Raw genomic sequence first — 23,925 nt, 5'->3', positions numbered from 1 at the left:
AAGTCCCAGGCATTTCCCTGAGCCCCACTTGTTCTTTTTTTAGCCTCAGGAGAAAAGCACATTCTTCTGCATAATTTATTTCTTCAACAAAATTATGCAGAAACTGCAACTAAATTGCTTTTCCTGATTAAAACCAGAGTATTTTATATTCTCCCCCCCCATTCCTGGATTATTTGCTTTTTATCCTAGAGCCTCTTCTCCCTAGATGTAACTTTAAGCAAAGCCCCATCTGCTCCTACCTTCCACAGCACACCCCCAGGCACAGACAGGGAGATCTCCCTCCCACTGCCCCAGCCCCACCTCTATAAATAGGGGTCATGGCAGCCCACGGGCTGGTTCTGTTGTGGGTCTTTCTGGTTTGGGGGTGGGCTCACTTAGGTGAAGGAAATTTGGTGATGAAAGGGGGGAGGTATTTTATCTCAGACAGTGAAATAGCTTTCTAAAAGGGCTTATGCTTTTGGAATGGTGTTGGGAGGTCTACGGGGAGGTTTTTACAGGGCTGAAAAAACCAGTTCTGTATCAGGAGCTGAGCAGCACAGCTGTGTGTGTTAGCACAGGCACTTGCACAACAGCAGAGCCAGGAGGCCCAAAATCAGTGCAAGAACAACCTGCATTTGGATCAAGTTACCTGCTGTTGTTCAGGTTTTCTGCCTATGAGTGTGAGAGACTAATTTTAGCAAACCTGGAAAAGGGACTGGGGATCAGTTGTTTGTGGGAGAGCAGTTTCACCTCCCCGTGAACTCATTTCCTTGTGCAGTAGTGATGTAGTGCTTGTATTTGCATTTATCTCTGGATGAACATACTGGCTCAGCTCTTCAAAACCCTTCCTTTGGAGACCAGTTCCAGTCCAGAGGCTGGTTATAAACCTTTGTGTGCCCACTGCCATACTCTTAGCAGAAATAAAAAATGGATGGATTTTCACTTTCGTTTAACATCTTTGCCCAGTATGAGGAATCTGATGTGATGAGTCAGTGCTGAGCCATGCTTTATGGTGCCTGCCTGCATCTAAGAAATTAGAGCTATGGCAGTTAAATACAGGCACACTCAGTATTATTCGACAGGCTTTATTTTCAGAATGACGGGGCTGTAGTTTTCTGGTTGTCTGTGCTTCTTCCACTGTGGGGTGTTTAGCAGCACCAGTGGAAATGAAAATGCAATTGGTGCAGCTCTGTGGGGATCTCTGAGTTTTCGTTATAGCAGTATGGCTGCCTCCCTCCTTATTCTTGTCTTTATTAATAACGAGTATAGCAAATGGAAACAGGCTCTAGGTCACACTCCCAGATGAAGAAGGCCAGAAGACATAGGATGGGAGGGAGGCGGGGGCTGTTGCTTAGCCATTAAATCCTCCTTATCAGCTGATGTAGGTTGTTTGGGGCTTTTTTTTATTAGTGGAAAAAGATATCACTACTAGTCTCCTCTGCATCTCTCTCCAAACCCGTCCTTTCCCATAAACCAGGGAAAGCAGCCTGTGTAGCTGCAGTGTCTGTATTGTTCACTGGTTTAATTCAGACTTAAGGAGTGTCCCTCATTTTGGGATTATGGAGTTATAATACACAACAAAATGTCTAAAAAGCACTGTAAGAGCGCTGTGAGTCCCTTTTCTATAAGCCAACCCGGTGCTGGTAAATGGAAAGCTAGACAGTGAGTTCATGCAAGTAGCAAACCTTAAACAATCTTTGTTTAAATAAGAAATACACACCACAACCATTCAACACTCAGTCAAAGTTCTCTCAACAAGTCTGGGAGAAAAGACAGGCTTTGAAGCATGTATTGAACACTTGTTCAAGGCCTTGTTCCGGTAAAGGGAAAAAGTCCTACTGCCAGGAACCTGCCCTCGGAAACACACGTCCAGGAGTCACTTATTCATATACCAACTCAAATGCCACTGCAGGAACAGAACTGACCTCCCATGTGTCTCTGTGCTAATACCCCTCTACACTGACTTGAGCTCATGGGTGCTCCTGGGGGCTTGTTCCTCTGCCTTGCCCTGACTGAGCGTGACTGAGGCCCTGGATACATGTGCCAGGGGCCAGAATCCATGTGGAATAGCTGGGTCTGACCATTGGAACTGTGTCTATTGCCCTCTGCGTACAGCAAGTCACAACTTCACAGACTTCTATATATTCAGGTTGTGCTAATTTTATCAGTGCTGGCTGAGCTATGCCCTTGGTATCATTCTGTTTATCATTCACGTCTCTACTAACAGGATACATCAGCTATTATAAACCCATCACTGCAGAGGCTATTGACACGTCTAATGGGTCAGAAACGTACCTCTCTTTCTGAGTAACAGATCGTTAGTGCGCTGATGCTGTCTTTCTTGCTTGAATCCATTAATCATTGATCTTCAGCTTAAAACTTCAAATGAACTATTTTCTCTAATTTGGCCTATTTTTTGCTCACTATTAACTTTGCTCGTGACAGCATTATGTGGTCTTCTAGGGTTGTCAGAAGATCCTGGTAGGAAGGGAATTCCTTTAACAGGAGACAAGGAGAAAAGTGTATTAATGGGGCAATTTTTGACTGATATTTTGAATGAATTATAAATGGATTGAGAATTCCCAAATTTCTCCAAATTAGTGACCTTTTTTGTTAGTTCCTAAGTTAATACATATGATGGCTCCCCAACAGTAACTAAAACAGTAACTACAGATAAACAATATTTAGTGCTTTTATTTGCAAATTAGTCTGTACTATTAGGCCAGCTTTATTTCTGATGATAGCTCTGCAAGGTGTTCTCTGAAAACAGGGAACCAAAATCATCTAAGGAGCTTCTGCACTGTTCCCTTGGGAAATAGTGTTTTTGTTCCCCACTTTACACTTGGCATTGCATTATTGCAGGTAATAGCCTTTCGAGAGCGGTGATTAAATGCACAGGTTGAACAAGGCTGTACATATTGTGCTTTACATTCCAGCTGATTACATTAAATATTCCAGATTCACAGGGTCCTCTCAGTATATATACGCAATGCTCCGCTGAGCAGACTCATCATCAATATTTAAACGTTCTTTCATATCAAGCTGCTAACAGCCCTATTTGATACATAGCAATGGAAATGATGTATCAGATTGCAATAGGTTTTACCCTTTCACCAGCATCTTCTGTAACTACAATCCCATCATCTTTCCCTTCCTGAGCCCACCTCACTAAGGAACCTGGTGTTACAGTCCACACACCTACTCTAATCCCAGAGACCTGCCGTCCCCCTAACAGAAGGCAAATGGCTCTTTGGTGTGATGTCAAGAAACTACACATCCATTTGGGCCCTTACCTTAGGGCTTCTCTGCTTCAATCACAACATGCTCCAAAGCTCCTCCTGGGCTAAGTGCTTCCTGGAGGCCTTCTCCTTCCTGCTGGAGGAGATGTGAAGCTTTGGGTCTCATGTCTTCTAAGCTGTACACTGGCTAATGGGGAATAGGCATCCTGGATCCACTTCTCCAAGCATTGTTTTCCAGAATCTTTTAAAAGGAGGGGCTGCGCAGCCTGTGCCGAATGGTACGTTCACCGGAGCCCACGTGCATCCTTTCCTGTGCCCTGAGCCAAGCTCCAGTCCTGCAGCTTGAATGGAGACAGGGAAGGGAAGGACGCCTCTCCACAGATACTAATAACTGAACTTACAGCAATAATAAAACATGATATGCTCCGTTAGATCTTTCATTTGAAATAAAATCCTGTGACACAGAGATATCATTATCATTTTTATCTCGTCAGAAGCAAATATCACATTTGTGGGTAAATATAATAGATCAAAATGGATGCTTCTTAGCGAAGGAATCTGTATAAATACAAACAGTGGAGATTAAAGGGCTAACAACAATGGTCTTTGGTGCTGAGGCTCCAGCAGCACCCTGTGTGCATCCCCAGCAATACATTTATACGGAAGATTTTAAAAGTAAATCTATGATATTACTTCTTCTCCCCTGTCAATAATCTGGTAGCCCTAGGCACACATGCCAATGGAAAAGCAGGCTGGAGTTCAAAGATGTGGCACACGAGAAAGTAGCAGGGATAATTTTCACCTGATATCACATCATCAGAAACTGCTACACAAAATTATTGTGAATTATGGGGGCCTGCTGTGCATTTGATTTCCCACAGCTGCTACCACAGCAGTCACTTTCCTGAAAATTAAGTGCATGTTTCATCTGCTCACAGGAAGGGAAGAGGGGAAAAAGGTAAAGAAAGAAAAATTTATGATGGAAAACCCACTGAAAGCTCCTGTGCCATACTGTGAAGCCACAGCCTGTTTCATGGCTGTACTCTGGGACAAGCAGTAGGGACACGTGGTGCAGTGGCACTGGGCAAGATGGGCTGTGTTAATCAGAAACAGAGCCAGAGCAGACCTACCAGAGCTGTGTCCAGCAACTGCAATATGTTCATTCAATTTACATTCCCTGCAACTCACTTCTGTCTCTTATCTCCAGCAAGGGACACTACACAAAGCAGATTATTCCAGTTTCTCTCCTCCAAAGCAGGCAGCAGCATTAAAAGCCCTTGCAATTGCCAGGAGCTGCGCACTAGCGTAATTAGTCTCCAAGCCTGTCGGAAATGAGGGGCCACGGGGGAGTGAGAGGAGGGTGTTTCCTATGTTCCTACATGTGAAACTGCAACACAAAGCTCCTTCCTAAGCACTGACTGTGCGATCACTGCGCCCAATTTGAATGCCCTCGCTTGTCGGGTTGGTACTGCTTCCCCGTTGTGAAGCTGACAGGGCACAGCGCTAGACTGACAGCCCCGAGCCTAGCAGAAAGGGAACGGCACAAATGTATTTCCCTCCTCCACCCATTATCATTCTGCTTCAACAAATGTTGACCGGAAAAGCCATGTGGTTATTTCATTTTCTGGCAGATTTTACTAGCGTGGAAACAAAGATACTTCAATTGCACTTTTGTGTCCCAAGATCACCAAGTGCTTCTCTGAGTGCTAATTAAATCTCACAACCTCCTCAAACAGTAGGTCAGTCCAATCCAACATTGCTGTAGCTTTGTTTCCTATAGAAATGAAGCAGAGGTGCCCGTGCTGGCTGTCTGGGTGTGCATCTGCATGCTCCCCCCCTAACATGTGCTGGAACCACTGGCCTATTTAAAGAAGATTTGACAGAGAGGTAGAACCCCCAGAGAAAATGAATCTCCCAAATTTTTTGTGGCCCTGACCAACATCACTTCAGGGTGCAGAAGGGAGAGGCTGTTGTGTGAGGTCATCAGGCAACGCAGGCAGAAAATGCCTCAGCCACTGAAAAGCTTCAGCCAAAGCTTGTACTTTCTTGGACAGAGAACTGAGAGAGAAATACCTGGAGGAAACTGGACTTGGGACGTTCTGGCTCACAAAATAAATCATTTATGGACCAGAGGAACATGGATTACGCTAGTGAAGGGCCTTCCACCAGCTGATGCAAACCAAGCCCAGATCCAAGACCCCAGCCCAGAAGCCCTGACATATCCTTGGGCAGAGTGACGTCTGGAACTTCATCCCCCGTGATGCTCACAGGTATGATCACTACTTTGATTCTTGCACTGCTCCCAGCACCATAGTAAAAAAAAATGACCATATGTAAAATCAGGAGCAATAAAAAGGTCTTCACTGGGCTTCTTTTTGTGTCTGGACATTTTCTTTTAAGAAGCTGATTTTGACCCTAGGCCTTGAATTTTTAGGCTTTTCTTTTGAAAAGGAGATTGGTATGGGTCCTTAGAGTAAAAAGTGATAACAGCGTTTCTCTCAAGTAGGACTTTTTACAAGGTAGAATGAATATGGATCTGAGAAAAAGTAAAGAAAAGCCACTGTGATTCCTGGGGCAATTTCATCCACGCAGATGGCCCTCTTCAGATCTGCCCAGGAATTCCTCTGGGGTTTTGGGGTTTTCATACAGGAAGCCTGAGAGGACAGGGTTCATCTGAGATAAGATAGGAGACTTACAGCTGCCACCCGCACTTGCTCTTGCTTTGCAAAGAGCCAGGTCCTCCTTCACTATGAAGCTGAGGCAAAGAAGAAATTACTGGAACTCATTCTAATGGTATATTTACTTTGGTGTCAAGCTGGTATTTAAGACAGATATGAAGTTATTCTCTGGGAGTCAACTGAACAGGGATTTGGATTCTTATATAATAAGGAAAAGGATTGAAATTTGGGGTTAATTAGGAGTATTAAGTACAGTTAAAGAAAAATGGAAAAACAGAAAAGTGCAAACACATGGTAGTACCTCTTCAATATAGTATGCAGTCAAGTGTGACATTTTTTGCCTGTCTGAAAGAAAAAAAAAGCTTGAGAGGGAGCGGTAGGCATTTCTGCGATCTGGATTGTGACTAGGGGGGAGAGATGGAGTGGGATGAGAAAAGGAAAGGAGAGGGGGGTTGCTTTAATTCAAAGCATCTTGAGCTGTTAAAATTTTGGCCCTGCCTAGATAATAATAACGGAAGAACACCCCTTGGCAATAAGTATCTCTTTTCTTTAGAAATTTTCATTCCAAAAAGCCATTCTCTGTCACTAATATGTCTGACCCCTAATAAAATAAAAATAAATACACCTCAACAGGTTTTGCCACTTGGTTTGTTCACTGTAACCTGCCAGTTAACTTCCTGTCCCTAGAAGTGGCTGCCATTGCTCATTTGTGCACACAGAGAGATCTTTGGGCAAGACATGGCCTTCCGTCAGCTGGAACTGTTCAGTGGGAACAGCCATATTAGTCCCAGCATTATTCGAAATGCAGCAGAAGCAAACACAGAAATAACACTGAGCAGAAAAGCACAGAATCATTAAGGGAGGAGAAGGGGGGCTGCATTTCTCTGGCTTCTAAGACGGTATTGCCAACAATAGAGGAAAAGGGATTATCTTTTTTCTTCCAAGGTTGGGAGTCCTGCTTCAGGTTTCATATAATAAGAATGGTACAGCGCAGACAGCAATAATAACCTGCTCTGAAAGCTGCACGCTGCACAATGGCAAATTGCTCATGGGCAGTGATGGCAAAATTTAATCCCTGCTCTGCTTAGAATGCAACCCGCATAGCCACTCAAGACAACATAATAGCACTTTTGTAGCTCTCTGCTACAAACATCACTTTGAAAAGGATACAGCTGTGGAGGGGGGTCTCCACATGCGTCATTTTTGGCTGGCTACCAAGCTAGCAGAGCCTCAGACACACTGTGCTCCCTCATACAGCTCTGCCAGCTACTGCATAGTCACGCTTGGGGAAGGGAGAGGAAATGGATGGAGCTGTGTGAGCAGTAAATTCAAGATAAAATTAAGTTGCTTGGCCAGGTGAACAGGTTAGGAATTCATTTGCTGAAGAACTGGGATGAGAGAAAACTGGGAGACAGCTCCAGTCTGGGATTTCATTTACAATCTATAAGGCACTGTATGGACTTACCTAAGTCTCTAAAGCTGCAGATGTATCAAACATCAGCTATTCCTTCACCAAATGCTGACCCTATGACATGGCCCTACATAGAGGATCCCAGACAGGACTAGAGACAGCACCAGCTATTTCTCTCCCCATCTTCCCTCCACCATTTTCCTGAGCTACAGTCACACTGCTTCCAGCTGCCAAAAAAAAATCAACTAAGCAACCAAAGGAGGCCAAAGCACACCCAGTTTCCCCTCACCACTGCGCTGGTTCTGCACAGCCACAGAAACGCACACGTGTCCTGCTCAGCAGTCAGAGCTGTGAGGCCAATAATCTCTAAAGAGGACCAGCTTGGAGAACAACGGCCTTTCCGCAGTAGCACTTGTCCAAGGCATTGAGAGTTGAGACCATGGGCTGTGCTTTGCTTGACACGCTGTTGCAAGATGTCACAGATCCCTTGGGAGCTCCCTGGTCCCCCTCCACTGGTGGTCCTGCCCTCCGAGCCCTGCTAGAAAAACAGCTGACAGCAGCATTGCCTTGCTGATGTCCCGGCAGAGCCAGCCGGGGAGCCTGACAGCCAGCAGGGACAGGCTGCCTTTGCCCACAGCAGCCTGGAAGCACTCGCACAAGTGCTGCTGGCACAGACGTGTGTGTGGGAGGAACGGGACTGATGTTCTCCAACTGGGGAGGCGGGATGAGCAGCTGAGAGCAGTGAAGTATCCAGCTGACCCAACCAGATTCAGAAGAGGATATCTGAGTCATTTCCACTCCGGGAGCACAGTTGTTGCTGGAAGGTTGCAGTAGGCAAGGGAGGAAGAGCCTGGGTTTTTACGGTCAGCTGTGGACCAGAAGGAGCAAGAATCCCCTCCAGAACTGACCAAGGCAGCTTGCGCTTGGAATCTCTACCAACCTGCTGTTGACTGCTTCTGAAAGCACTGAGAAGTATCAGCCAGAATTAGTTAACATAACAAATCCAAGAAAACTATAAGCTTCTTATGGATCACTCAAAGAGAGATAATGTGGCAGCATTTGTCATATGATACCACTTGGGCCTCTGCATCCAAATAACTGTAGAAGGGATTTCCTTAGGATGGTCTGTTTCTCACAGCAAACCTTTGGGGTCTACTCTCTCTCCTGGCACAAATAAAGACACAGGATTTTGAGAGAATTGCCTAGTAATTCTGTCGTGAACTGAACTGCCTTATCCTTCCTCCCCACCTCACCCTATTACTGATGGTAACAAGGGAGTTATTACCAATCAAGGCAAGCTACATTGAGATCTGTGCCACTGAAATCCATTTCAGATCAGAGGATAAACTGTGATTATATTTACACTTCCTTGACACAATTCAGGCAGCAAAATAACAGCCTTCTAGAGACATTTTTCTTCTTCATATTTAGATTTGTCAGTATTGCGGAGCTCTGTGAGAAGGGAGGGAATTATTATAGCAGCTGGGATTCAGTGATATGTTTTAGTTGCCTTACAAATGAAGATGTTTGGTTCATTGTGTTGTCTTCCCATCTTTTTCATCTCCAAGTTCCTTGAATACTGTCCAGAACATCCTCCAGATTGATGAGATTGCATTTCAATCAATACAGCTCTATGCAAATCTATTTTTGCTTTTGACACATCCCATAAATTATTTCTACTTATAACCTTAATTGGTCTGTATTCATCACAGGAGATGGAATTTCTAACTCATGCAGCTGTTTATAAATTAAATTTGCAATTAATGAAGAAAGTATGAGATTAAGCACTTCATACTTCCCCGATCTGAATTTGAAAATGATACAATCATGTTTTATACGGTCAGACTGTGCTTGGACATCTTTATGTTAAAGGTGTAAGCTCCAAAAAAAATCCCAGAAATGCAGAAACTGGCTTGACCAATGTAGTCTTAGTCAACCTAAGGTTGGGCTTGACCTGCTGGTGGGAACAAACACTATTCCTCATAACCAAAGTCTCAGTGCCAGTAGACAACCAGATGTTATCTTCTCCTTCCAATGCCAGGAATGATTTTGAGCCCACTCATCCTACCCAGAACACCCAGAACACAAGCCTCCCTTCTCATTTTACAATACTGCCTGCCACGGAGTGTCCTAGGCACAGTCAGAAAAATCCCCAAAGCTTTGCTCTAGAGTAAAAACAACCTATTCACAGATTTTTACATCTTCTTCCTCTTTTTAGGAATTGTATTACAACTTCTAATGTATTTCCTGGGTCTCTACAAAGTATTTCAGGGAAGGGTCAACTCTTGTCACCTCTTCAGATTCACAGAGACAGTTTTCAAATCAGTAGCCATCGTGAGAACAATTCAGTATTCTCCTCACAGCCACACGCTACATAGCAGGAGAGCTATGAAAAGGTGAGTTAACCAAAAGCATCAATAGCAATTTTTAAGGAACAACCATGTAGAATTACTATTCAATCTTGGTAACATACCGTAATCCACAGAATTCATTTGCAGGATATCACACTGAAACTGGGAAAGAATGGAAGCTCTTTCCTTTCCTTTAGAACTAGAATTCAAAACCTCTTCATTGGCCAATTTTCTAATACCTGCAATTTTTATTTTCTCTTATTCGGTGCCTCATTCTTCCCCATCTTCTCAGACTGCCTTAGGCAAAGTTGTGCTCCTCTCCATTTCAGTTTTTCTCTGTTTTACCTTCAGCACTTAAATGGTGAATTCGAAACTACAGAGTGCAATTAGGAACATATCCTTGCCCTGTCATTTAGTACAGGCACAGAAAACTCAGGAGAAAACATAAATATATAAAAAAAATCAGTAGTCGAATTCCAATGTAGTCACTGCTCATGGACGCAGGGGACCAAGGCCTTCCCTAAAGACTTTCATACAAGTAAGAATCAGGATCTTGAATCTGTGGTACATTACCTGCTAATGGAAGTTTATAACATCAGTTATTAGAAATGCTGTAAATTCCTCTATGTATCCATCCAGTAAAAAATGAGATATAGTGCTGCAAGCTTCCTCAAGTAACTCAGCTAATACAATTCAAGTGTGTCTATGTGTGTTACCTTGCATTTAAAGAGGGCTCCATGGCTAATAATAGACTGGAAACTAGTTGGACATGGGTCTGGGGAATCACACCAACAGCTCTAGAAACCTGTCCTTATACAATACCAAAACCTGCTCAACTGAGTAACTGCTCTTTGCTTTTGGAAAGGAAATGGGGTTCTGGTGCAGGAAGAAGAAAGGTTTAATAAAGAGCAGTGATTGCTGAAGGGAATACTGAGGACAAGAAGCTAGGAGTCAGTAAACAAGCAGATGGTTAAAGAGGAAGGTTAAGTGGAGGTTAAATAAAACATCAGAAAGGAGGTGAACTGGAGGCTGAATCCTGGAGGAAACAGAAGCGTTAAGCAGTACAGCATGTATACACACGTGCATGTCTTGAGGGAAGCCTCTCCACTGCAGTCTTTCTCCTTTTCTTCCTTTTATATCCACAGAAAGGCCCTGCACACTTCTTAGTGCTGCACATGTCCATGGCATCCATGGGAAAGTACTGCAGGCTTTGTAAATGCACAAGAGAGAAAATGCCAGGGCAGGCTTATGGGAGAGGTGAAAAGTAGCTGAAAAAAATGTAGAAGCTCCTTGTCTTGAAAAGGTAACCTAAAAGGGTGGCTATGTGATTATGAGCACTTTCTTGCTGGATTGGCTCAAGCCAAGGAATCCTGCTGACGGCCTATGGAGGGGAGAGGAAGCTTCTTCAGCTTATCCACTCCAATCGACCCTCCCTCTTCAGGGCAGCTGACCAGCAACACCAATGAGCCGGCACACAAAGAAGTGCTATATTGACCATATAATGAAGCTAATACTCATTATCTCACCCCGCTTTGCGTACAGCCCATGCCAGGCACCGCAGAGCGCCGTGTTGAGCAAGGACCACCAAGTGGGCTGGCCAGGGCTGCCCACCGTCTCCCCTCGCCACCTCCTTCCCATCAGGGAATCAGTTATCGCCTCCATTTCAATCTCAGCTATTGGCCCGTTTTCTAACTTTCTCAAACCATCTACAAAAGGAATTACTTTCTCCCTGAGGTCACCTCCCAGAGGTGAGTGTGTTTTGGGAGAGAAGTAACTTTGATAATGAAATACTTCGCAAGCCGGAGCATGCTCACTCCATGCTTTACCACCATATGGTTAAATTTTCCCTCCATCAGATTTAATAAATAGTGTTTACAAATTCTTAGGCATGCCGCCCTAGTAAAATCCACTAAACCCACAACAAATATACTTATCATGGCATTAATTTGGTTAGAGATTTTCTCAGAGTATTGACAGCCATATCTAATTTCTAAGGATTTATTTTTATTTCAAAATATATTAGATATATTTTTTCTTTACCCACTACAATTCCTTTATAATCGTGTTTCCTCTGAAGGCATGGGGCAGCTGCTTTACAACCATACACTGTTAGACTACATCCCCTCAAAAACTTCCTTCACTAATTAATATTTTGTATTCATTCACAAGGAAGAACTTAAACTTTCCAATACAGATCTGCAAAGCCCTAAGTTCATTCTTCCTACAACTGAACACTGACATTTCATGGTTCAAACACCACTCCCTGCTGGGAGATTATCTGGTACCATGCTCTAGATATTAGTATCTGCAGTCTGTGAAGTAGGCTTTAACAATCTTAAATATAAATTTTAATATAAATTCTCTCACTCATACTTGTTCCTTCTTAAAAATGAAACCAAGGAGACACCTAAAATGCAGAGACTTCAATTTATATTCAGTACCAGTTCTTGATGAATTTCCTTTCTCGGTCAACCAATTGGCCTCTGTTAAAAACAAAATATCCGGACTAGTAGTGAACTAAGTGTCCTGCTAACAGATTCAGATGCCTACATTTCTCTTGAAATATGGATGTTATCTACCATATATATGCGAGACTCTCTTCCACCCCAGTAGTTTTAGCATATCAGTATAGATACGTCATGGGAAATGAATGCTAACATGGCAAGGATCTAATCCACTGCACGTACCAGCATCTCTCCATGTTCCCTACTTAGAGCCATGGATTCATCCTCACCTCTTTTTCTATGGAGAAATACTGCAGTAAAAGACTGTGATCAGTGAGCAGCTGCTCAGTTCCATGATACAAATGCCCACATGTCAGCATCAAACAAAAGATCCCCACCACATTTATATTGTTAGAGAGCTTTGAGAGCCCAGGGAAGTACAAAGTGTTTATGATGACGAGTGAACACAGGAACGGAGTTTCCTTCTGTTTGTATTTCTCTTGATGGGACTTATTTCCTCAGTTATGACAAACTCCATTCTGAAGATGTGGGAATTGCTACAATTGAGTTAAAACATGTGCAGCACTAAGCAGGAGAAAAATAACTACCTCAGAAAGCAAGCACCCTCTGACATCTAGTCTTACCAGAGGTGCTCTCAGGTTGCATCGTGCTTCCTGCATCAGACTTTGTTCTCGTCCCACAAATCCATAAATAAACTTTGGAGGAGAGAGAGAGAGAGAGAATTTAATTCCCTAATTGCAATGGCAGACACTATCAGATAAAACAAAAAAGCACTTGAATTCATCCTCACACACCCTTCACCCTCCTCTAACAACATGACAGCAAACTGAGACCAATACATCTTCCACTAATAAATCTAACCACCTCTGTGGTAGGAATTTTCCTGAAAAGGAGGATAGATTTTATCTGAGAAAATGACTAGTTCCCGGTCATCTGCTCAGCCCATTAGCAGCCAGACTGTGCTGCATTAGTTAGCTGACCTGGGTGCATGCCTGGAATATTATCAAAAATTGATGTCTGTCCAAAGATGATGTCAAGTATTCCTAAGTATGGGGAAGAGTCTCGGCAGAAGAGTGTGAACAAAGAGTTGCTAATTTTTCATATGCTCCTCATGATGAAAACTTCTTTTCTTCACTTCTGGTATTCAGTCATTAAGTTTCCAAGGTCAAATATTCAGGGCCAAAATTGCAGTTCACACAAAAGATCATTGCTGTATTGGTTTAGACCACTTCAAAATGATGGCCTTAGGCTTGATTTTTCCAAAGTCATCCTGTCTTTCCAGTTGCTTCGGACAAGGGTTTCCCATAGAACCAGTGCTTCCCAGTGACTGGAAATGCTTTTGATGTGGTTAAAAAGCTTGTCGCTCCAAACATGTTATTAACCAAACCACAGTGCAAACTGCAACCTCAAAACAACTGGCACAACCTTTTCTTCTGTGTTCGCACAACGCCTAGCACTGTGGAGGCCTGGTCTGTGTCACAGCCCATGGGATATTCCTGAAATAATAATTAATAACAACAGTTCTACAAAACAACAAGAAGAAATATACAAACAGTGGCACTTTGATTCTGGTGACAACATTCCTCTGAACATACCCAAACCACAGCACAGCTGCCCCACAAGCTCTGCTCTATAACCCGCACTGTTTCGGTCTGCAAGGGGCCACTGATGGAAGGAATTCAATATTGTTCTATATTTGGCTAATGCAATAATCAGTAAATATGATGCTAATGTGCTCAGTGTTATGTTTGGAAAAGGAGAAGTCAGTGAAACATCCTGGATATAAACACGTGCTATCCTCCCAACCATGGAAATGTATTTTTCCCTTCCCTTATATTCTCTCTGTGGCTTATCTATTCGCATCTGCTAAATACAACACACACTTGATTCGGTCCACAGCTCCAAAGTTTTTTATGTGGCTTCTGCTCCACTCCAGGAATTTTGCAAATAAATTGCTGTACTGGATTTGTTTTAAAGAAAGCATTTGTTTGTTTTCAAATCATATACTTGGCTAAATGAAAAGGATCTAGCTCTGTATTTTCTCCCAGGCTGTTTGGGTTCCAGTAATTGTTTGCTGCTGTATGTTTGAAGGAGATTAAGGGCACAAGGGACGGGGAGAACTGCTTCCAGTTCTACATGATCCGTGCCTATGGACAACACCGACCTGACCCTCAGACAGGGGAGAGGGAGCGTCTCTCCTCTAACAACACCTCCTGTGTGCGTGCCGACATCTCACCCTGGTTCAGCCAAAGGAGAAGTACATGCACTCCCAGAGCAGCTAATTCGTCCTGCTTTTAGACATCCACTTTAGAAAAGGAATTGTGCCTTAAAAGTGTCCGTTTTTCTCTGTGGACTACAAAGGGAATTTGAACAGTTAGTTCACATGAAGATGACAATGTTGTAGTCATTTTGGACTGCTTAATTCTTTTCCCAATATTTACTTTATTATTTCAGTTTGTAGAAATAACAGGGATCTGATTTGTATCTGGTATATAGATATCCATCCAGCCCAGAATCTCCAAAACTGGTACTGACTGGAGAGCTGCTCAGAAAGGCACCCAGACATTTCAAGTCTTTTAAAAGTTGTCTATACCACAGATGCCCATTAATATCTTAAGCAAGTTTCTTCTTTATACCTCAGTTTACCCAATATAAAATGGGGATAATACTGAAACTGATGTCTGATTTAAAGATCTTGCACTTTGCAAGATCCAGGGGCTATTAGTAGTAGTAACATGATGGGCACAAGTAGCAGAATGAGATTTGATATCAATGATTTCAAATGACTGATCAGAAGTTGTTGTTCAGACAGTAGATAAAAAAGAATGAGAGCTTCTAAAATATGAAAGCTCAGACCTCAGGACCTTTGAGGACAAAGATATTGCCTTCTACAGGGAAGAAAGTCACACGAAGAATAACCTTGTAAATAGCACTATCATAATCAAAAAGATGTTTGTGAAAAGACACAGAACAAAACGGCTGGAGTCAATGGATACGGGCCACATTTGGTGACAGGGGTATTTGCTTCTGTAACCCCGAGTCATGTCAGGGTCAGGAAATAAAGTTCACAGTCTGAGCACACTCTGGTTGTATCACACCTTGATCACACACAGGGGAAACCGCTCCAGAAAGGAAGCACAGGTTTGTTTTATGCTATGATAACAGTAACCAGCACAGCTCATAATTTCCCCTGTGCTTCAGCAATGGAACTGGCTCCCTCCAGGTGAACAGCAGGGCAACAATTACTTTTAGTGGCTAAAAAATTAATCTGATGCTCTCTTCTTGATGTCTTCCCATCTACCTCAGAGTTAGTCTCCATCAGGGGTAAAACTTCTACTTCCCTGGAATATCTTTAGCATAAGGCAGTTTCATTCTGACAGAAAGACACTCACCAGCAAGGTCCTTAAAATAGTATTTACTTTTATCATTAGGCTGACAAAATCAAGGTGACAGATAGCGCAAGCTTGGTAGAAAATGGTGCTGCTACTTCATATGCACAACATAACACTGCTACAATAGCAATAACATGTGTACATTATGGATTATCAATCCTGGAACAGCAGAACTGGCATCTCTCTTAATCAGCTGCTAAATTATTCTTAGCTAGTCCCTAAATTAAACATTTAAACAGACAACCCTATAGAGAATGCTTTAGAAGTAGTTTTATGAGATCTTAAGGCCTGATGTGCAGCACTCCAGAGAACCAAGGGTTTCTGCTTGGCTTTGGCTAAGACTGGGCAGCTCAGCACTTCTGGAGGCTGAGCCCGGGCAGCTCCCTGAAAGGGTGCAGCTCCCCCGAGCTCCCCTGAATGAGGCAGATACTCCGCACTGCCATAGGAGAGAGCGGGAGGGGAGGGAAGGGAAGCAACTGCTGATCTGCTGGATGCCACCGGGAAAACCTGACCCTTTTTGGCCGTATGTGTTTAAGGCAGGGCTGGGAACTAATAAGGATGCTAGTCTGAAGATGTTCACTTAGCCACTTAACTTCATGACCTTGTGCAAATTGCCTGACTAAGCACCATCTATAGCTATAAAAGTGGACGCAAAACACAGCCTGGATGATATATTTGAAAGCATTATGCATGATGGGTGTCTGAAAGCTGCTCCTAAGCCATTTCAATACAGAAGGAAGCCATACTGTATAAAAACCTGCTAGTAGCAGCCAGAGTAATTCTCTGCACCTAGAAGTTTCCAAAGGCACCTACAACGGACCGTTCTCCAAAAGAATAAACACACAGCCAAATAAGAAGAAAAATGCACGTATACTGAGGTACATAAATCTCCTCTGGAGGATGTAGTATAGTGACCTTTTACTGAACCACGTGTGGATTAGCTCTGCTATATTACTCAGATGTCTTGAATGAATCCCCTTCTGGAAGATCACTGCATATAAAACAAATAAAAGTGGAGATATTTAGCTGTTGGAATATTGCTTCACCTTTCCCAAAATTATTCTGTGCACATCTACATGTACCAGACTGTATTAAAAAGATATGAATTGATCTCACCTTATCCCTTTTTTGTTGCTGTCAAGGTATTTTTAATCACTTGTCTAGTATTATTAGTCTTTGTAGTCTTTCTCTTCTAAGCCCCATTCAAAGTCAAGGCTTCCTTGTGCTCCATGTCTGTGAGTGGGCCAGTTCCCTCCTCAGCCACCCCTCAGGTTATCCTCGCTCTGTGCATGGCACATCCACAGATCAGTCACTGCCTTCTGTGGTCAGCAGGTCCTGGTCTTATTCAGGCTTGTGGGTCCTCCTCTGAAGTCACTGATTTGGCTTTCAGGCTACACTTGCCTCTCTGCTCCCACCTCTGCTGTTGTCCTACACCTAGGTCAGCCCTTTTCTCTTCCTTTGCTATCAGGCAGGACTTACAAAGTGCATCCCGGGGGGGTATACACCGCCCTGAAGAGTTGTGTCCGGTTGGTCACTGCAGTAAATGCTTGAGAGAAAGGGATATTTCAACCCCTTTTTAGCAACTGGGAAACTGGGGCACAAGAGATAGACTTGCACCAGGTCAAACAGGAAGATGGAAGGTGAACCCAGATCTGAATCCTACCTGAAAAACCACAGCCACAGAAATATCCTTCTGTCTTACTGCATCTCTTTTAATCTGAATGCCATTATCTTTACCTTTTTTTTCTTTCCTTGTAGATAACAGTTGTAATTATTTTGTATTATTAAATACACTTTGAAAAAAAATTAAATAACAAATTATTAATATATTGCCTGCATCCACCCCTCCAGTGCACAGGAATTCCTAGTTTCACAGTGATCACAAAAGTGCTGCATCTAGTGTCACAGACAATACCAAGTATTACAGAATCACAGAATCACAGAATCTTATAGGTTGGAAAAGACCTTTAAGATCATCCAGTCCAACCGTATTGCTGGTAAACACTTTAAAAGGAAAATGTGACTTCATAAAATCTTTATACTATTGATACAGAAAAAGTTTTCCTTTAAAAAAAAAAAAGACTGACTCAATCCCCCAGTGCTCATGCACCTGTGGAGTGGAAAGTTTTCTGGATTGCTCTTGAGTGCTAGGAATTTTTTTACCCACTTACATTTTGGCGCCTTTCATCTCAACTTCTTTCTGAAGTTGATCATCCCTGTGGTGCCTAAATGAGAGATGACAGTGAACCCATGGGGAAAATAAGGCTGATGAAATGCAAAGTAGCATTATTTATGCTGAGTCTGTGTGCAAAGTGCATTTCAAACTTCCTTGATTTTTCAGTAATAACCAATGTTGGGGGGGATGGGGCAAGCCAATATTTGCATTTGATATTTCTGAATATCTCATATTTTTCTTTCTCCCTTGGCTCAGTGAAGCACAATTATTATTTTTTTTCCTGTTTGACTTGAAGATCTGAGTGATAACTAAAGCTCTGCAGGAAACATAACTAGCATCTTTGGGGTCCGCAGATGGGAGAGGAAAATAGGCTGGAAAGGGTGGGTTTGGGCAACCCCTCCTTTCAGCCTACAGGAGATGAATGTCAGCTGCTCAGACTTTGAGGGATATTGCTGTGGTTGCTGTGGGAGCCTCACATTGATGCTGTCAGTGTCCTATTCCTGTTCCCCATTGAAATTAATTACTTGACTTTGAAGTATTATCATGGTTGCTCCTCTTTAAACAAATATCCTGTCTTCCTGAACAAAAGACATCAGCTGTAAGGTGCTGCTCCAGGGCTGGCCACCTCCAGGCAGGGCTGGGGAACAGCCAGCAAACCCCTCTGCCATACGCCAAGTCCAGCATGCATTTGGCCAGGATTTTGACAGTAAAGAGCCAAATACTGATTTGTCCAGAGCACCTACCAACCCTAGGACTTCACTGGCCTGAATCAGCACTGTGTAAAAAATACCCAAAGGACGTAGGATCAATAAGATCCAGAGATAAGTCACGCAATATTTCACCTTGGAAGTAGCACTGGAGGACCCATCTGACCTATAATGCAAACCCAAACAGATCAAACCCTCTCTGATATAAATCTGTGACATCAGTTAAATGCACTGAGTCAGGCAGGAAAGCACAAGAAAACCCTGTCCTGTTGATAATCTGACATTCTGCCTTTGCTCCTCATATTGCATAAATCAGGAGGGGCAGACTTCCTCCCACTGTTTGCATGAAGGGATTCTTGCTAATTTTTCACATCTAGCATTACGAACACAGCAGTAAGAGAGAGGGTGAGACAGCCATCAGACACATACAATAACAGATTTGCAGCTCTCAGGCTCAAGGCTTCCCCACAGCGGTGGCTCCGTGCTTATGAACACTTGAAGTGCATCCCTAATGATCTCACCCAGCCGTAGCAGACAGTCAGGGGTTTGCTGCTGGTTATCAGGCACGATGGTGGACTAGCTGCCCTGCTGTGCCACTGAGAATTGCCAGAAAGTTGTGAATGGAGCCTCTGTTTGGGATCTTCATTGTCTTCACCATGAATATTATGCCTTTGTAATAAGCAGAAAGAAATCCAAGGGACAGGTCTACAGCTCCTTTGGTCACGGGAGCAGAGAAATGCATCCAGTGTGTCCCCAGCACCCCCATGGCTCTCTGTCTGCTCCCACTCAGGCTCCCTTATCCTCTGTTTAAGACCCTGCAGATAACAGGGTCCCCAAACAGGCAGAACTGGCAAAATGAAACAGGCAGTTCCAAATTTAGAAGGTAGCTCTGTCCCCCTGGAGCATATTTTTCTTGTTCCTAGTGGCACAGCAAAGGCATTTCTTTTTTCTCCCCAAGCTAGGCTAAGCAGCTCGTCCTCACTGAGATCTATTTCCATATTTATTCTGTTTGTGTCACAGCCAGGTGCTATAAGGATGTCTATATGAGCATGGTAGCACCAGGCTCCCTGTTGTCTAGATATCCCCAGAGCCAGGCAAGCTGTATCAGCTGGCAAGGAAACCGGAGCCCAGCAGTGGGAACGGGCCTGAATTCAAACCCAATACTACGGGAATTATTGACATAACACCCCAGGCTGTGTAGTGCAGACAACTACACTCAGATACAGCCAAGAAAAGTAGTATAGCCATAGCCTAATTGTCATATTTGCATGAAGCTGAAAAAGTACGCTACATTAATACTCTGGTGCACTTTGCTGGTCTAAGTCCCATCCAAAATAAGGGCCCCATTTTGCTTCAAACCATGCAGGCAATTATCTGCTTGCAACGCAAACTAAACAGATTCTGCTTTAACTTTCCAAATTAACAACTCGTTGATCATCAACCAGGCATGAGAAATATCAGCTCAAACTATAAATGCTTGTGAAATTTACGGTCACAGAATGGTACAAAGAAAACCATACCACAGCCTTCCCTTGAGGGTTCATGTAACGCCTGCTGCCTCCAGCTGACTCCGGTAGTGCAGCACAGACCTCTGCTCCTCAACTGAAAAGGCAACCCCGTTTGCTGGTGGGTGGTGTAGGCTGTTTTCTCCCGCTGGAACAGGCACCGGAGGGGAACACCACACTTCCTCAGTTTGTTGCACTGACTTCCAAATACATAGCTGTAAAAACAAACTATGGCCCTAAAGTTTTGTGTGAATGAATGTAAATCATTACTTCAAGCATGCAAACAGCAAACCTGCTTATAAGATTTATTATTGTCAAGCTGGGCAATTACAGCATGGAGTCAAGTTTGTGTTTTAATAAATGAAGTACCAAAGCTCTAGCCAAAAAAAAAGGAAAAAAGAATTAAGTCAAACTTAATCTGATCCAGATGGGCTGCACCAGGTTTTACCCAGCATGGCACTGGTTTGATAAGAGAGCCGGGTCTTCCGCCCAAAACCGGGAAAGGCTGCCCCCCTGCCTCAGGAAATGACACACTTTAGAATCCAACTGCAAGAAGATGCAACGGATTTTTAAATGACACAAATTAAAAATTAATTAGCTCTTTGGGGTTTTTGTTGTGTGATTGGTTTTGTGCTCAGGCGATTAACTGCCAGCAGGGTGGCGACCAGCAGAAATAAGCTCTGCTGCAGCCTCATGAAATGGCAGGGGTGGGCAACAATACGGAAACAGCTGGTGGCAAGAGGCTCCAGCACGGCTTAGAGAAAGGTGAGAATATCCTCCCTGACTTGCTTCATTTGTAAAAGAAAAGCAGTGAATCCTTCTGCCGAAGTAACTGAACTGTTTGAGAGAGAGACACTATGTTCTGTACTCCTTTTCCCTTCCAAACAAGTGCAAGAGAAATATAGTAAGCACTTTCATCCATCAGACATTGCCCACTAAGGAACACAGCTTAGTTTACTTTATTTCACTGCTTCTCCTCCATGGACATACATGGCCATGGCCTGACAATAAGGTGCTGCTAAATGCTGTTTGGATCCTTCGGCTGCTCGCACAGATCCGGTATCTCTGCCTGCGACTGTGCTCTGCATCAGCCTTCCCCAGGGATCGGGCAGACTGCTGCTATCCTGCTGCTCATGCACCAAACAGCTTGAGTCCAGGTCAGAGCTCCAGCCTCTGGGTTATTCAGTTCCTGCATTTGTTTTGTCTTTTGTGGTAAAAGAATGGCATGGACTGAACCTGCCAGAAAGACAGGTATGGTCCAGCTCTGTCCCAGATTAAGTCACTCCCTCGCACCTCAGTGTCTAATGAAGCAGCTCTTACTTTCTCCTCTTCCTTCTGCCCTTCTTACTGAGAATGTTTCTCTTAGGCGCAACGAGTCGCTTTTCCCATTTTCACACCCTGATCTCACTACCATAACACTGCTAAAAAGACCAACACGGGAGCTGGGACTCCCACGCATTGACAAGGCAAGTCAGCTGCACTGCACTTTGTGCTGGGCCAGAGGACAAGAACAGATGGTATCCAAAAACTGGCAATTCTTCGCCTGTTATCATCGATGAAAATCTATTTTCTAAGAATCTAACAAACAGGTAAATGATGTCCCTCACTTGGCAACTTCTGTCTGAGTTCTAGCATTGCCTTCATTTTTTTTTCTGAAGTGCTCCATATCTTGCCATCGTTTTCTTGCCTTGCTACTAGTCTCAGTGTTCAGGGTCACAAGCAAATGAGACACATCTGCTTTCTATTTAAACCAGCGAGGAAATATTTATGCTGCAGGAGAACCTGTGGTTTTGCTTGCAGTGTCAGAGGAGGCCATTCAACGTACAGCAGGAGGCTCCCGGGCACCTGCAGATAGCTAGCTGGGCTAGATCAACTTCTTTGTATTTAAGTGGCTGGCAGCAAGCCATTAATTGTGTTTGAGTTTTTGCCTTCAGTAGGCGGTTTCACTCCACTGGAGCCCAGCATCATGGTGGGGGAGAGGGAAGGAAAACAGAAAGGCATCACCAGTGTATACCCAGTGTTTTGACATGCTAGTTAAGTTCTAAATTATGTTTTTAATTACTTGGCATGATTTATTGAGACAGTGTCTCAAGGTCATAAAGCACCACAAAGTGACACAACTTGCCTGCCAGCTTGAATCTCTGCCACTGAAGTGCTCCCTTCTCTTCTGCTCTGTCATGCTCCTTGTGCCTCCTCCCACACTATCCAGCATCTCTGTGGTTGGATGGGATCAGACTTAACACTTTAGGTACCTTTGGGGGCTACTTTGGTAGCTCTGAGTCAAGACTGGAAAGGGAAAGGTTTGGGGATAGTAAAGCTAGACTGAAGGATTGGGTTCCAAGGCATGTGTAAAACAGGTCTGCAAAAGGAGTAGTTAAATAAAACCAGTCCCATCGTTGACCCTGTGATAAAGAAACGAGAAACCTAGAAAGCAATCAGGTAGGAGTAAAAAGGGGAGAAAAATTATGCTGCTGTAATGCCTCTCATGCAGCCAGTTCATACAGCATGACATGGCCTGTCTGGGTGGATGAGAGAACAGACCTGCAATCCACTGAACTTGTCCTGCACCAGCCTAAAATAAGCAAGAGGAGGGTCAAGGCCCTGCCCAGTGCTGTTTGGCCCTGAAGAGCTGTAAAGGAAGACTCACTGATCTTAAGTGTACAGCAGGAACTCCCTTGCTTTGCACCCAGTGCATAATGATGTGTTACTGCACTGCCAATTAAAGCTGCTAACACTCTTCCTGCCTTTGGGAAGGAATTTGTGCCCTTCCTATGGCAAAACAGCGCTATGTGGCAAGGAAGAGACTGTGGAATCCAACCCTGATGCATTTTAAGGCTTCTATAAATAATTAAGGGAGCTCATTAATTAATAAAAAGAAAGTGAAATTGAAAAAGCAGGAGGAGAGGGGCAATGAATACCCACTGGGGGATAATAAGTATGTCCTACACTGCAGCTTACACAGACTGAAGTCTTTTAGGGAGAGTTAAAGTGGCTTTGTGGTTTGAGCTAGAGAAACAAATCTTAGCTGGAAGAAAAATCTTCTGGGAATAACAAAGCTACTTCCTAAATCCAAGTTACACTTGGGAAGATTTTTCAAGATTTACACACTCAAGTGAGAACAATATGGGATATATACAGATGTATCTGTGTATTTCTCAAATACACAAGAAAAAAGGGATCTAGCTGGTGCCTGAGGTTGGCTTGCACCAACAAGTCTTTGGGGAAGAGATAAAATACAGCAATGCAGAAAAAAACATCTTTCATTAATTAGATCATTATTAGTCTCCTCTGGCTGAAATGCGGGCAGCTTTGAAACCCTAGCTGCTATCAAAGAAAAGATTTACAGAAGTTCCACAAAGACAGAAAGAAACAATAAAGTCTGGTAATATCCCAGTGGGCTAAGAATTGGTAGAGTACACTGACTGCAAGTTACTAATTACAGCAGCTTTGAAATCAGAAGCTTAAATCTGTGCTAAACAGCAACACGGTGCTTTGGGCCACAGTTTCAAGCACAGAGAAGAAACGTGCCAAACACATGCACCCGGGCACAGACAAGTCATTCCAAAAGGAAACCAGGAAATTGCAGGTGCAGCTGAATGCTTGTGAGCGCACAATTACCCAGTGGGTGTTTGCAACTGCATATTTCATACGCGCAATTACCTCTTTGCACCCCTGCCTGCATATTTTTGTATGCAATTTAAATGCCTATCTTTAAGAATATGACCTTGGTATCTGAAAATACAAAACTTGCCCAAAGTGCTGATCTGAATGTTTAGTAGGCATCCGGGTTTTAAACAGGTGAAAGGGCTGTTTTATCTCATATTACTGACACACTGCCTGACATGAAATTGGTACTTTGCTGCTGATGACTTCTCATCTCCTGAATATTTCCCTTGGAAGTTTTGGCATGCAGCTGGTGAGCCGTGCAGCACAAGTGAAGGGAGAGGAGATGTATGTCTACCCTACAGGAAGGAAATGCAGAGAAAAGGTATTAAATGAGGTTGAAGCCTGCGATCTTGCCA

This window comes from Mycteria americana, chromosome 15, assembly GCF_035582795.1.
Source record: "Mycteria americana isolate JAX WOST 10 ecotype Jacksonville Zoo and Gardens chromosome 15, USCA_MyAme_1.0, whole genome shotgun sequence".
Classification (NCBI taxonomy): Eukaryota; Metazoa; Chordata; class Aves; order Ciconiiformes; family Ciconiidae; genus Mycteria; species Mycteria americana.
This window is presented reverse-complemented; position numbering follows the sequence as displayed.